Source organism: Mesocricetus auratus, unplaced genomic scaffold (assembly GCF_017639785.1).
Source record: "Mesocricetus auratus isolate SY011 unplaced genomic scaffold, BCM_Maur_2.0 Super-Scaffold_6730, whole genome shotgun sequence".
In the NCBI taxonomy this organism is placed as follows: Eukaryota; Metazoa; Chordata; class Mammalia; order Rodentia; family Cricetidae; genus Mesocricetus; species Mesocricetus auratus.
Genome location: NW_024429184.1, coordinates 56,266,362 through 56,280,156, shown reverse-complemented (window position 1 = coordinate 56,280,156; position 13,795 = coordinate 56,266,362). Strand labels below are relative to the sequence as shown.

General features: G+C 33.9%; 1 long non-coding RNA gene across 1 annotated transcript; it reads left to right on the top strand.

Annotated features, from left to right (window-relative positions):
• Nucleotides 1–486: 486 nt before the first annotated feature.
• On the top strand, nucleotides 487–7,728 carry LOC121138964. The gene is made up of 3 exons (XR_005875833.1): nucleotides 487–598; nucleotides 1,386–1,423; nucleotides 7,339–7,728. It is a non-coding gene; the product is annotated as an uncharacterized LOC121138964 (long non-coding RNA).
• The last annotated feature ends 6,067 nt before the right edge of the window (nucleotides 7,729–13,795 follow it).

Genomic DNA, 13,795 nt, shown 5'->3' with positions numbered 1-13,795 from the left:
TAGCCATGATGGAGGAGAAATAGGAAGGGGGTTGAAAAGGAATTTGGTACTTCAAGGACAGTTTGGTAAGACAGGAAGAGCTGGGCATGGAGATCATTAAGGTGGGGTAGTATGAAGTGTTTTGCAAAGGAGGGAAAGAGATGGGGCAGAAGACAGAAAGAGGATTAGCCTGGTGACAAGCCTGAATGCAGGCGCCCTGAGAAGGCAGGAGATGAATGCGATTGGAAGGATTAGAAAGATGTTGGTCCAGGGAAAGACGGTGGGGCTGATATGAAAAAATGCTAGGAAGCTTTCTTCTCATCTCTCCAGATACCCCTCAAAGATGTTACTCCACCAATATCAGCTGCGACTGAGCTGGTGCTTGCTGTCTCAGCTCCCAGGTCACGCCTTACCTCATCCTACGTCTGATGCCCATTGTGAAGCAAACACCGCTATTAAGGTTTGTCACCTCAGCCTTGACACCCAGGATCTGTATCTGGAATCTAGCTCTGTTCATGCCAAAAGAGTGCTAAACAAAAATGAGAATGCACAAGGACAGCATATAGTTTGAGGTTTTCTCCATCTTTCATTAGGTGAAGCTAAACTACTGACATACTAGGTAAAAATTGGTAGAAGTTGGACAAATACACAAAATGTTTGTTTCTCTTCTTTATTTGCTCCCTCAATCTTTCCCCCTCTTGTTGTCAAGCATACGTTTTCTACTATAGACTTCATTGAGTTTTCTATATAAATCCATTTTTCTCCTTTCTTACATTATCAACTACAATTCCTATTTTAAAGATCCAGTGGCTTCTCTGGATCAACTAGTATACATAAAGTTAATCTAAATTTACTTCCAAGTGACACTATATTACTTCAGGTATAAGAAGACACTTCATAATGCAACCTATACTTCATAAAATTTGTTATATTAACTATTTTAACATGCTAATTATAAGGAGAAATGAGTTTCCCTGATATTCTTTTCATCTCTTTTGTCATTCATTTCTGAATCTCCCCTTCCTAAAAGACTCTTGGCCTTCCCTATATTTTTCAATATATTTAATTTTTCTTTAATTCTCATTATATATTTGGATAATTTATTAAAAATAAAGTCAAAAAATGGAAAAAACTATATATGATTGACAAAATATTATGCAAGTTAATGAATATATATATATAAATACATATATATATGCAAATACCAGTATGTTCATTCTTACATACTTTTTCAAATATAACTGCTTACTTATAACTCAATATATGATTATCTTTAATGTAAGTTCATTTTATTAGAACTCTTACTAACAACAGGTAATTGTAAATTTTTTATTCATTTGTTCGTTATCTCATTTTCATATACTTTCAGTATTATACCATTTTATTTTTCTCTTCCCCCTCCACAGCATTTTCAAGGTTCCACACTCAGTCTACAGCACGCCAGGTTTGTTTGCTTGTTTCTTTGTTTTTCTTTTCTGATATGTTTTTAATATACTAGATGTTATTTAGATTTGAAGTACAGTTTTATATGGTAAAGCATCTTAAGTGGTTGAGTATATTTCTGAGACTACTAAACCTCTTTCTTATTCTTTACTTGTGATTGTAATTTCTTCACTTCAGGTGAGGTCATCCACCTTATTCTGGATTCTTTCACCATGTTGTCATTGTTCTCTGAAGTGTGGTATGCTTCGCTATTGGTTGTTGTCACTTTTCCTTTTATTTCCCCTTGCATTTCCCTTACTCTCTTTCCTTACCCACTTCTGCCTGCATTTCTTCTCTCATTTTCTTTATGTCCTTCCTGTTCCTGTTCCTCTCCATTTAAAGATTCACCCTCCCCTTCCTTTACTGCCCTTTTCCCTACTGTGTTAACTCCTGCCTCCTCCTTTCACTTCTCTTTTCAGCTTTATTCCTTTTTCTTCTTTGTCAAAAAAAAATCCACATGTAGCTTTCATACACAGCTCTCATCCATCAGTGCACGCAAAAATTCAGTGGATTCAACTATGAATATCTTGCTGATATAATTAATGTGTTAAATGAGTTAATTTTAAATTAATCAGACTAAATGCTATTCTGATTTGGTTTGATTAATAATTTAAGTATTTTTGAAGGTGATAATTGTTTTTCCTTGAGAATTAATTAAGCATTCTTAAAAATAGCCAGAACTTCATTGTTTTCCTTTCTTAAGTCTGCTTTTCCTGAATGTAATGACTGTAGATTCTGGGTGGATTTAGCTCACAACCCAACTATTAAAACCAATTTACACACACACACAACACACACACACACACACACTTCTTATTGTAACTGTCCTTTTGCTAAACCTCTATTGATACTCTATTGATATTTTTTTCTGGCTTCCATAAAAGTATTCCATACCTTCACTCTACTGAAGCTTTCTCATCAATTCATTTAAATCACAATAGTAGTTTATAGAAGAAACACTGGGGGCCTTTTTTTTTTTTTTGACAAAGAACGCACTGATAAGCAGTGCACCATTCTATCTGCCATCATTGAGTGGCTATAGGATTGATGATGTGTATTACACCTTCCGTGGTCCAAGAATTCTAGCAGAGAGCCCACAATGGAGAAGTTCATGATATTATTATGTTTGTATAGTTTACTTTCTACAAGGCCTTTTCCTTTGCCAATGTCTAGTCATTGTTATATAATCTGTGAAGGGTTCTGTGTACCTAAAGTTAAAGCACATTCATTTCTTTAATAAGGAAACCTACCCATCTCAGTTGTTTGCCACTGAGAGAATGTTCTCTCATCCCCAGTCACCCAGACAGGAAATTGTTCAACTTCTATCCAATATTTCTTAAGTATTCCAAGTACCTTCAGAAAATAAATGTGCTTCTTGCAGTTGCTGTTGTTGAACTAATTTGAGCAATTGTTTCATGATCATTTTCATTGTTACTATTATTTTTCCATTTTATCCACTGTTCCCTTTCTCTTTAACAGAGTAATTAGATGCACAGACTTTAAAATAATTGTTCTAAATTTGGTCAACTTTGGAAACTTAGTCATAAGTCTCTGAGACATTTCATATGAATGTAATTGCATCCACTGATACAAATGGAATTAATTGCTCATCTCATTTTCATGTAAAAGTACAAATAAAGGACTCACTTAACATTTTCCTTATTGTGCTAATCATTCTCTTTAGTCCTTTCGCATGATACACATACACACATAAAATACACACACACACACACACACACACACACATATATATTAGATAGATAGATAGATAATCTCCCACTGCTCTCTCTCTCTCTGTATATATATATATATATACTATCTTATAAGAAAGGTTTTTATCACATAATTGACTTACACAAAATGTTCATCATATATTTTCATCATTTATATGAAAATATATGATATTCATTATGAATACACAATTTTAAATCATAAAATAGTAGCAAATTAGTATTTTAATTTCCTTTCCTAAGGTATTATTTTTAGAGCTGAATGATACAATTATGGTGAAACAGAGGGATTAATGGCATCATTATGTAAGCTTTTCTTCACCGCTCTATGGAATATTTGTTCACAGGTGTAAATATTGGATTTATTCCCAAAGCATTTAGTTCGGAAGCAATAAAAATAATCCATGGAAGTAACTAGAGAATTTACAGGAAATCTGAAATTAAATATGGCTACTGCTAAAAATGTATTGCACAAGCATAAAATATGTATGAAATTATGTAAATAGGCTGGAAAAAGTATTCCAGCTAAACCTGACCACTAGTTTTCTGAAGGTTTGCCAAATTCCAAATAAAAGCTTCATTGAGTAGACTGTTTAGACATCTGGATATTTTTTCTTAAAGTTCTAGGAAAGCATTCTGCATGGGGTTTGAGATATGGCTACCTCAGCTGCTCCTTCCAGTGTAGTCAAATAGTTATCCTTTGTAATTTCCTGTTTGTCATCTTACTTCTTTTCAACCAACTGATGATCAAAGATACAGCAATTGTTTCAACTTCTTTCCCTGCCTAATTTTCTAGTTAATGCTTTAACATGCTTGCCTTGGCAAGCAAACTTTCCCACTGACTTATTCATGCATTCAATCCTTTGTCTTTGTCTTGAAAGAGCTATGTAAGTTATTAAAATTAAATTGAACACTGCAAAAGATATCAACAAACTTCAGCAGTTCAACAAATTTCAGGTTTACAACTATATTCCAGTCATTTTCATATCACAGGAAAATTTGAATACTGAATCTGTCTCAGAGTAGTCATAATCTAGGTAACTGTCTTCCACAAATCCTGTATGCTAGTTTTGTAAGATGAAATGTGCTTAATTAAGTTCTGTTATGTAAGTCACATTTGGTGTCCTTATTATGTAACTGGGAATCTTCCAGGCTGATCAGAGATCAGTCAACATTTACTTAATCACATATTAATAAAATGCAGACAGTTAGGACAATATTCAAGACATGGATTTACACAGATAATACAACTTCTGCATAAAAAATTGGAATTCACACAAGTTAAACATATGTTCCATGGAAAATGATGTGTTTTCACAACTGCACTCAATCTACTGCCATGATATTTCTCACTTGCTTCTCAATAGCAATCAACATGTATGCAAACATATGGTAAATATAAAGACACAAGCCATCAGAAAACAAACGTCTGCTCACTAACTTTGAAAACAGTTAGAGACTTGGATTCACAAATGGTCTACGTTTGGTGACACATAAAGGAACAATTTTCCCTTGATTATGTCATAAAGAATTTTCTGAGTGTACCCTCTATAGGGATATTAAGGCTTACATAATTATTTGTCACAGTAATTGTTATATATTAGCAGACACTGATTATTTTCTTCTTATTTTGTTTATGGGAAGGTAGAAACTATAATCCTTATATGTGATCATTTTTATACATAAAATTAGGTCTAAACTTTAAATATACTATACATTTATTTATATAATTGGTACTTTATTTGCCAAAAATTGCTTTAAAAAATAAAATATATGTAAATGAATAACAAAAGTTTGTCTATTCTACTAAAGGTGTTTCTGTTGTTAGGAACAAATAATTAAAAGCATCTCTTCATCTCTTCATTGTTTATATTTATTGTGACATGTGGAAACTGGGGTTACAAAGGAAAGCATTGACTATAAGAACCTAGCTAAAACTTATGGACTTCCATTAATCAGATGCATTATGCTACTATGTAATTTTGAGTTCTGGGAACTATATTAATACATATTTAAACAGTCTTACTATTGTGAAAATATATAATAGGCTATGTTCTATATAATGTGTTACAATATTATTGTTAAACTCTGATAATTCTAAAGCCAAATGAAAGATATTGTTAAATTATTAAAATAAAGCTTCAACTGATTTTTCTGTCTTCCTTGGCTCAGTCAGTTTTGCCTACTACTAAGTTTCCCTGAAGAAATTTTTGCTCCCACCCCATAGCACATCTATGTTTTCACTATCTTTATCTAGAACAATTGTGAAGAATTTTTTTAAAAAAATCAGTAGTCCTGTGTGGATGAAACCGTTAAATGCAAAAGAACTCCCTAGTGAATTTAGGTTAGATACAGTAAACATAGACATGCTTTATCAAAGATATATCAAATAAAACATATGTTAAAAACAACTAAGTATTCCTTGTATATTTCCATTAAAATTATACAGGGATATGGATTAAAATATGAACTAGATTTAAATATCACATCTGATTTCTTGACAGTAAAAAAGCTGCACAAGAACTATAAGAAGCAAAAGGATGGTAGATATAAAGAAATAAAGAATAGAGCATACCTCTATTAAAGCGCACCAGTCATATCAACTAATAGTTAATTAAAAAGAACTTCCCATAAGAACATTTGACATTAAACAAATATGTACATTTTATGTTACTTCTTTAGCTACTTTTAAGTCAATTTCTTGTTCTAATGTATGGGATGACCTCACATGAAATTTCTTTCTGACTTACCCTACTGAGTCTTCATATTATATTCATCACAATTTTGCCTTGCTTAGATAAAATTATAGTTGCACCAAAAAAGATCTTAAAATCTAATCAAATGAAAGAACATAGTAAAACAATATAAATTTATATGCACTTTCTCGGGAAAAAAATGTTGAGAACTTACTATGAGAGGAAATACTTAGTATTATGAAAACAATAGACTAAATATATGTGGTGGTGTTTAATCCACATTGGGCAATGTGGACATGAGGTCATGATGCACAAAGTCTAGCATTACTAGAATAAATCTAAACCACAGGGGAGTGTTTCTTGCTTGTTTTTTCCTCTCCCTAAACTTAGCATCTTACTCTAACTTAAGTATACTCCAAAGAGTTATTTGTTTGAATGAAGGATTGTTCCCATAAACTCTCATTAGAGATTCTTGGAGACCCAAGTTGTGAGGATAAGGGAAAGCCAAAGAAAAAAACTTCTCAAAAAGTAGCTATTCATTAAAATTTTAGCTGTTCATTGCAATCAGATGAGGACAAATGGATTAAGATAGTTTCCCTCAAAATTATCAACTTATCTGAAGAATGGTTAGATACTTTCAGGGGAAAGATCATAGATCATACCCTCATCAAACTTTTCTCTGAACATTATAGACATTAAAAGTGTGACACTCAATCCCTGTCTTGAAACCCTGCCCCCAAAAGTGTGACACTCATTAAAATTCACTTGACATACCAAGACAGAGGATCACAACTCACACACCATCATTGCCAGCCTACCCATATTTACACACAATAGAGAAGCTTCTTTAAATATTTACATATGGGAAAGAAATCTAAATAAAGTCACCAAAAAATGGAGAAACAATTCCATAACTAGATATCTTTTGCCACCAACAAAAGTCCAGCACTAGTGATGGGTTTCATATAATTGAGTTGTTGGCCAAAGAGGTCTCATAGAAACCCCCAGCCAGTTCAAATGACTGACGATGTTATTGATTGTTCTTCATAAATTGTTGGACACAGAATTTGAGATGGTGTCTAACTAGTCCTTTCACCATTACTGACTAGTGCTCATGGCACTGGAATGCATATGACCAAAGAGAAAGGTAAACACCAACCCAGCTATAATCCCTGTTATCTACAATAATGATGTGCCTCCAACACTTTCACAAATGTTTTGTGAGTGACCAGCCAATACATTATTGTATTTATTGCCTATTCCATAAGATGGAATCCGTAACTGACCATGCTCAAGTGGCCATGAACCTTATTCTAGATAGGACATGGATGTGATGGAATGCAAATACAATTGTTCATCTAAAAGAATGTAGCAATATATTGACTCCAAATGACTTTCTGCTATGCCCATATATCAACACATGCCAAGTAATCTTCATCCTATTATTGCAGAGTGGAACTAACACAAAGATGTACAACCGGACAATATGAAAGAACTAGACATCTTGAATGCTCATTACTACATGGGAAGTCTTCATTAAATAGCTTCCCTAACGGACCAGGGAGCTATGTATAAAGGATGAAGAAACGTAGTAAAAGCCAGAGGTGATGGAAAATACCAAAGAAATCTTACCTTTCAGAAAGAACAGGATTGATTTAAACATGAACTCATAGTTTGTGGCAGCATGCACAAGAAGTTCAAGACAGATGCAGTCCCAGAGGTAAGACTGGGAAGTAGACACAAGTTCCCATTCCTCAGCAACAAGCCATTTCCAAACAGCAACTACTTGGAAAGGAAAAATAAACCAATTATGGGTAGACCCCATGCCCCATAGTAGATGACCAACACAAAACAAATTCAATGGTGTTTTTGTAGATTTTTTTGTCTTGTATTACATTAGGAAATTTCTTTTTTTATCTTAATGGAGTTTTGCTTCCGATTTCATGTGTTAATGGGTTTTGTATATTCTTGTGTGTGTGTGTGTGTTTCTTGTGGTTTTTCATTGTTTTGTGTATTTACTTTTTAAATGTTTCTTTAACAAGGAGAAAGAGAAAGACAGAGACAGAGACAGAAAGAGAAAGAAAAAGAATAGGCAGGGAGTATTTGAAATGAGAAATCATGGACAAGACTAGACTTTGTGAATTTTCCATTATATGGTAAGAAAATATACAAGGGAAACTGGAGACTCAGAATCAGTACTTGTACAATATGAAATATCTCTTCTAAGGAGATAAAGAGATTATACTGAAAGAAAAATGTCTGTAAAATCAGAATTTCAAAGAGAATTTATGTTGATGATTAGTGAGGCCTATAACAACATACACACCTATGGTTCAAAGATCATTGTGAAACAAAGTACACAAAAATATCCCTAAAACTAGGAAGTGAGTTTGTGCATGTGTTTCTTGTGTCTTTTTTTTAAATGTATCCTGATTGTTGCCATCACTAGTTTTATTTGCCTATTTTCATTCTAAAAGATGGAAAGAGGGGTGTTGTGTTGGTTGGGTGGGAACATGGACAGGATCTGAGAGGACTTGGAAAAATCATTGTCTGAATATATTGTGTGAAAAATATTTTCAATGAAAGAGTATGGAAAAATAAATTCAAAGATAGGCTTCCCTAATTAGAACTGAGGGTCATAAAATAACTCCTGCACCGAGGGCTTATGGACCATTGCAGAAGAGGGAGTGGAAGACTGGAAGAGACAGAAGGTCTGGAAGTTTGATGTGAGATTACAACTCATATTAATGTCAGAAGCTACATTTATAAAATCTCAACAACAGGACACCCTAACTATGGGCCTAACAAGAAAACAACAGTAGATATGCTAAAATATATAGAGAATGGCCCATAAAGCCTTGGCCCTACACAAAGAAGTATAGAAAACTGAGGAATTCTGAGAGTGGGAAAAATAATCATCTCTGAGGGAAGGCACACCAATTAGTTATAAAATATCAAATAGCTCTGAAAGCATATATACTAATAATATTATACAGACATTTGACATTGTCAACAACAATTTAAAAAGAGGCATGAATTTGAATGTCAGAAATAAGTACGTATGGGAGGATGTTATAATACAATTATATTAAAATATTAAATTTTAAATAATCAAAATCAATAGAAATCCATATAGTAAGTTAGTGACTGCTGAGAGACAGACTCAGTCTTCCTTAGGAATCAGCCCTTTGATAAGCTATCCAATGCTATGTGTTAAATACTAGAGATAAAGATGATTTAATTATTGGGCTGGGATTTAGCAAGTAATAGAATTCCTGTGTAGCATGAGGGCACCCCTTGGTTTGATATCCAGCACTACAGTAGTTCTTTGCAAACAACAGCTGTACTCTGCACTTTGACACATTGTGGATTTTTGTAATGGGCTCTATGTGTTAATAAAGGAGACTCTCTTAAGAGGGGTAATACCTGCACTTAGTGCAGATACATGTATGTGTTTAGAATACAATTAGAAAGTACACTGGTTTGGGAAATTGGCAGTAGTAGGTTCTCCTATATCATCCATGATTTCACCAACCATAGGTGACTGGCTAAGTTTACATTGCCAGACATGAATTCCCACATATCGAGTGGGCTTCAAGTCCAATTAGATGGCTATCAGTTACCTCCAAGATACAGTGCCACTATTGTACCCCTGGGAATCTCTTGACACACTGTTCTTTGTTTTGGTTCATAGGCTTCAAAGCTAAGTAGGATTATTGATTGTTTTTCACTCTTGATCCCTTACATAACATTTTTGATCTTAGAAAGCTAGTCCTCAGGGAGGAGTCTTCCAAATCAATTCAAGATTGATTTCTCCAAGGGCTATGTCAATATATGTGATGTCTTCAGCAATAGGACTCCAACTTCTGGAGAGCAACCAAAGGCAATGGCACTAACCTATACTATTTAGAAGTTTCTTTTATTTTCATTGATTAACAATTTGAAGAGACATTTTCTGTGTATAAGATTATAGTGTGCAACTTCAACTGACTCACTGGTAATGCAGCATTTATACATAAGTTTAGGGGAATAGTGTGGGAAAGAGAGCAGAAAGATGATGAGAAGAAGAAGATCAAGAGGTGTAGTGTGAGATGGTGCCTTCTATATATTACTTGGAAGTTATACCCATGAAATCTCAAAGATATAGATGCCTAAACATGACCTTCACACTGAAAGTGTCAGTTGAAGGGCTTACTTCTAGATAAAGAGCTGTAACAAATTAGTAACTGAGAGAAATAAAATAACCCTTCTTTAGGAAAAAGGGAACTTTGATAGATTATCCAGCTTTATGTCATCAACCCTAAACATATAAGCATGTGGCTAAAACTAAATGAACCCAAAAGAATGTACCTATGCGCACGCACGCACGCACACACACACACACGTATATGTATATATATATATGTATGTATGTATGTATATATATTTAAAGAAGATATCATGAATTTGAAAGAGTAGTCATCCCTAAAATTAAATATGTTATAGGAACTAAGTAAGTTAAATGTATATATCTATAATACATACATACACACCCCATATAGACAATAATTAAAGAAACAGAGTCTTTTTAAGAGAGAAAGCAACTATATATGAGAAGGGTTGGAAGGACGAAATGAAAGGGAAGACATGGTATAATTAGATTTTAATGTCAGAAAATAAAATGCATCAAAAAAAGAATAGCGACCCATGGAAAGAATTGAGAAAGAAACAGAGACAGAGATAATGTAAATGTGGTAGCAATCCAGGAAATTCTCAAACAAATAAAATTCAGTTTGCAGTGTAAAGATTTTTTTAAATCAACAAAAATTGAAATAATCTAAGAAAGATTCAGAGGAAATTAGTCATAGATAAAGAAAGGATTAGGTAACTTCAAAGTAACGTAACATGGAGAAGAGGGCCTATAAATCAACCTATGTAACTTACCTGGCAACAGAAACACAAAGACAATGAGACAAATTTTTGTTTGAGTAGATATCAAAAATTATGAAAATTGATGAAACCATGAATCCACAAATTCAATAAACTCCATTAATTATTAACTTAACCATGAACACATGTATAACCAGTGGTAAAGGCACCTGCCCTGCAAAGTGGCAGCCATGACAAGTAATTTATTTCTCTAGAGAAATGATATTAATATTACCTATAAATAAATTATACTATTTAAATGTCCCAATTAAAGCATTTCCAAATGGATACAAACAAAGAGACAAAAGTGAAGACTCAATTATAAATACACTGGGGAAAAACAAAATGTGGTTTAGTTTATGTTTGACAATAAAAGTATAATGTCATCTTGTGCATTGTGTTATAGATGGTCAGACAAAAACTTCTTTATGTATTAATTACCTTGACATTTGTCAGATCAATGTAAAATTGTGAATACATTGGCTTAATCATTAGACCAAATTAGTCAAATGTGTAGAACATAAAAATTAAACAGGTAAATTTTGATAAGAATATCTGTGTCTGAGTCCCAATGTAGTAAAACACATAGAAAACAGTCACCATAGTCTGAGGTATAAAATTTTTGAGAATAAGAATGATATTTTAGTGATTACTACTTACTAAGATTTTGATACTTCAAGATAGTAGAACACTGCTAACAGTTCTGTACTAGTTATAAATGCTGTAGAAGACAAGTTGTAAAATTCGTCAAACACAGATGTACGCATTACACCATCACATTTTTAATGCTTTTGACAAATTAAAACTACTAGTGATTCCATCTCTAACTTCCCTGAGCACATACTTAAAGGCATCTGAGACATTGCTATGATTTTGCCTGAAATACTGCTACAGGATTATGGTTTACAAAACTCCATTTCTGCCAGGTGGAACTAATTTACGAGGCTGTGGAATCATTTCTTTGTGGGGTTGGAGCTCAGTAGGGCTAAGCTACTGAAAGCTTTTTCTACCAGTTTGGTTCTTGCCTTGATCTCTGCTTCCTGATCTACCTAAATGTGAACTGAGACTATTACATGCCATAGCCATCATCCTTTCACAACCATGATTCCTTGGTGCCTCTGAATCCGTTGGCCATAATAAACTTTCTAACTCTACTCTGATATTCTTATGTATTATGGCAATACATAAAGCAGCCAATATAGAAAATTAGTACCAAAAAATAGGGCTATTGCTGTGATTGGGCCTGACTGGTGTTAAAAAAATGTGGAATGAGTTTCTATGAGAAATTTAGAAAAATTAGAAATATAGCCCTATTTAATACTAAAAAGAGCTTAATGAGTGATTATGATTCCGGCATTATGTCAGAACCATGATAGACATTTAGAGAATAATTCACGAATTTCATATGTTAACAAAAATCTTTAAATAGAATTTGAACTCGAAGTCATTTTTTTTAGCTTTTCTAGCAAAGGATTTGCTTATACAATGACCATGTCTTCAAAATTTGAGTAAATCTAAGTTTGAATGAAGGAATAATTTATTTGGTAAAAAAAATCAAAATAGGCCGAGTGGTGGTGGCGCATGCCTTTAATCCCAGCACTCAGGAGGCAGAGGCAGGCGGATCTCTGTGAGTTCGAAGCCGGGCTGGACCCATAGCCTCCAAAACAATACAAAGAAACCCTGTCTCATAAAAACCAAAAAAAAAAAAAAATCAAAATAGTCTGTTACTTAGGCTATAGCATGGTAACTGATGGCTGCTTTTAGACAAGTTTTACTGAGAATCAGTGAAGAATATTTAAATCACTGTGGCCAGCCAGGTAGTTCAAGTAGTTTAAAAGCAGGCAATGAAGAGAGTGGAGGGACTAAAGGGATTAGCAATATTGAGGTGAAGGCAAGTAAATAGCATTGGGAAGTAGGAAGAGTGTCTTCAGGAAATTTTATGAATTGATGGTACAACGCCTGTGTCCGTGGGCCACCATGGCATAGTTGCAAAATTATGCACTCACTTGCAATACTAGTCTTTGAAAACGGACTGACCCTGGCATGCCCTACTTGCTAAAGACCATTCCGTTTTTAATACTGAGCATCACTGAAATCCCTTGCTAACCTTTTCCTAATCTTTGTTCATGACTTGACAGCACTGAAATGAGGAAATGTTATCAAACATTTTATAGGCCAAAATAAACACCTTTATTTGTCATCTAATGACAAAATATTTCTCCTAAATGCACAATTAGGCTTTTGTTTTCATCGTGTTAACATGGCCGAAAGTACTTACACACTGAAAGATGAAAGATGATTTCAGTCTGAAATGGGTGTTTGTCTCCAGCTGATAACTCTAATTTGAAGGCTGCGAACATTTCCAGATATGAAAAGTAGATGTGCAAATGGGTCACTAAAACTGGGTCTTTGAAGCCTCTAACAGCTTCTTACTCCAATTGCTTTATTCTTTTCTTGACCACCGCTGTATCGTGACTCTGGCCACAACCATTTTCTGCCATGGTCATTGCCATGCCTTCCCAGTCATGCAGGATAAAACAATTTGGAAATCGGAATTAAAATAATACTTTCTTTTCTTAAGTTGTTCCTGTCACATTTTGGATCATAACAATCATAAGCAAGTAGTAATGAAATCTGACACATAAGAATCTGGGTTATTGTGATGATAAACCTGAGTATGTAGTTGTTAGTACTTTGAGCCTAGCTTGTGGAAGAAATTTTGGTAAACTTTAAAATGCAGGTTATACAAGACACAGATTATAAAGCCTCTGCTTAATAGGCCATTATGGTGACCTCATACACAAAATAACATGAGCTCAATTTTCCAACAATTTACATTTAAAAGGCAATCATAGTGACACTTGTTCACACTGAGGTCGCAGAGGCAGGGCTATCCCAGGATTCCATAGTCTGGCCATCCTGACCTATATGGAGGTATCCAACACAATGAGATACTTTCTCCAAAAAACATAATTTTAACTAGCATTTAATTACAAATAC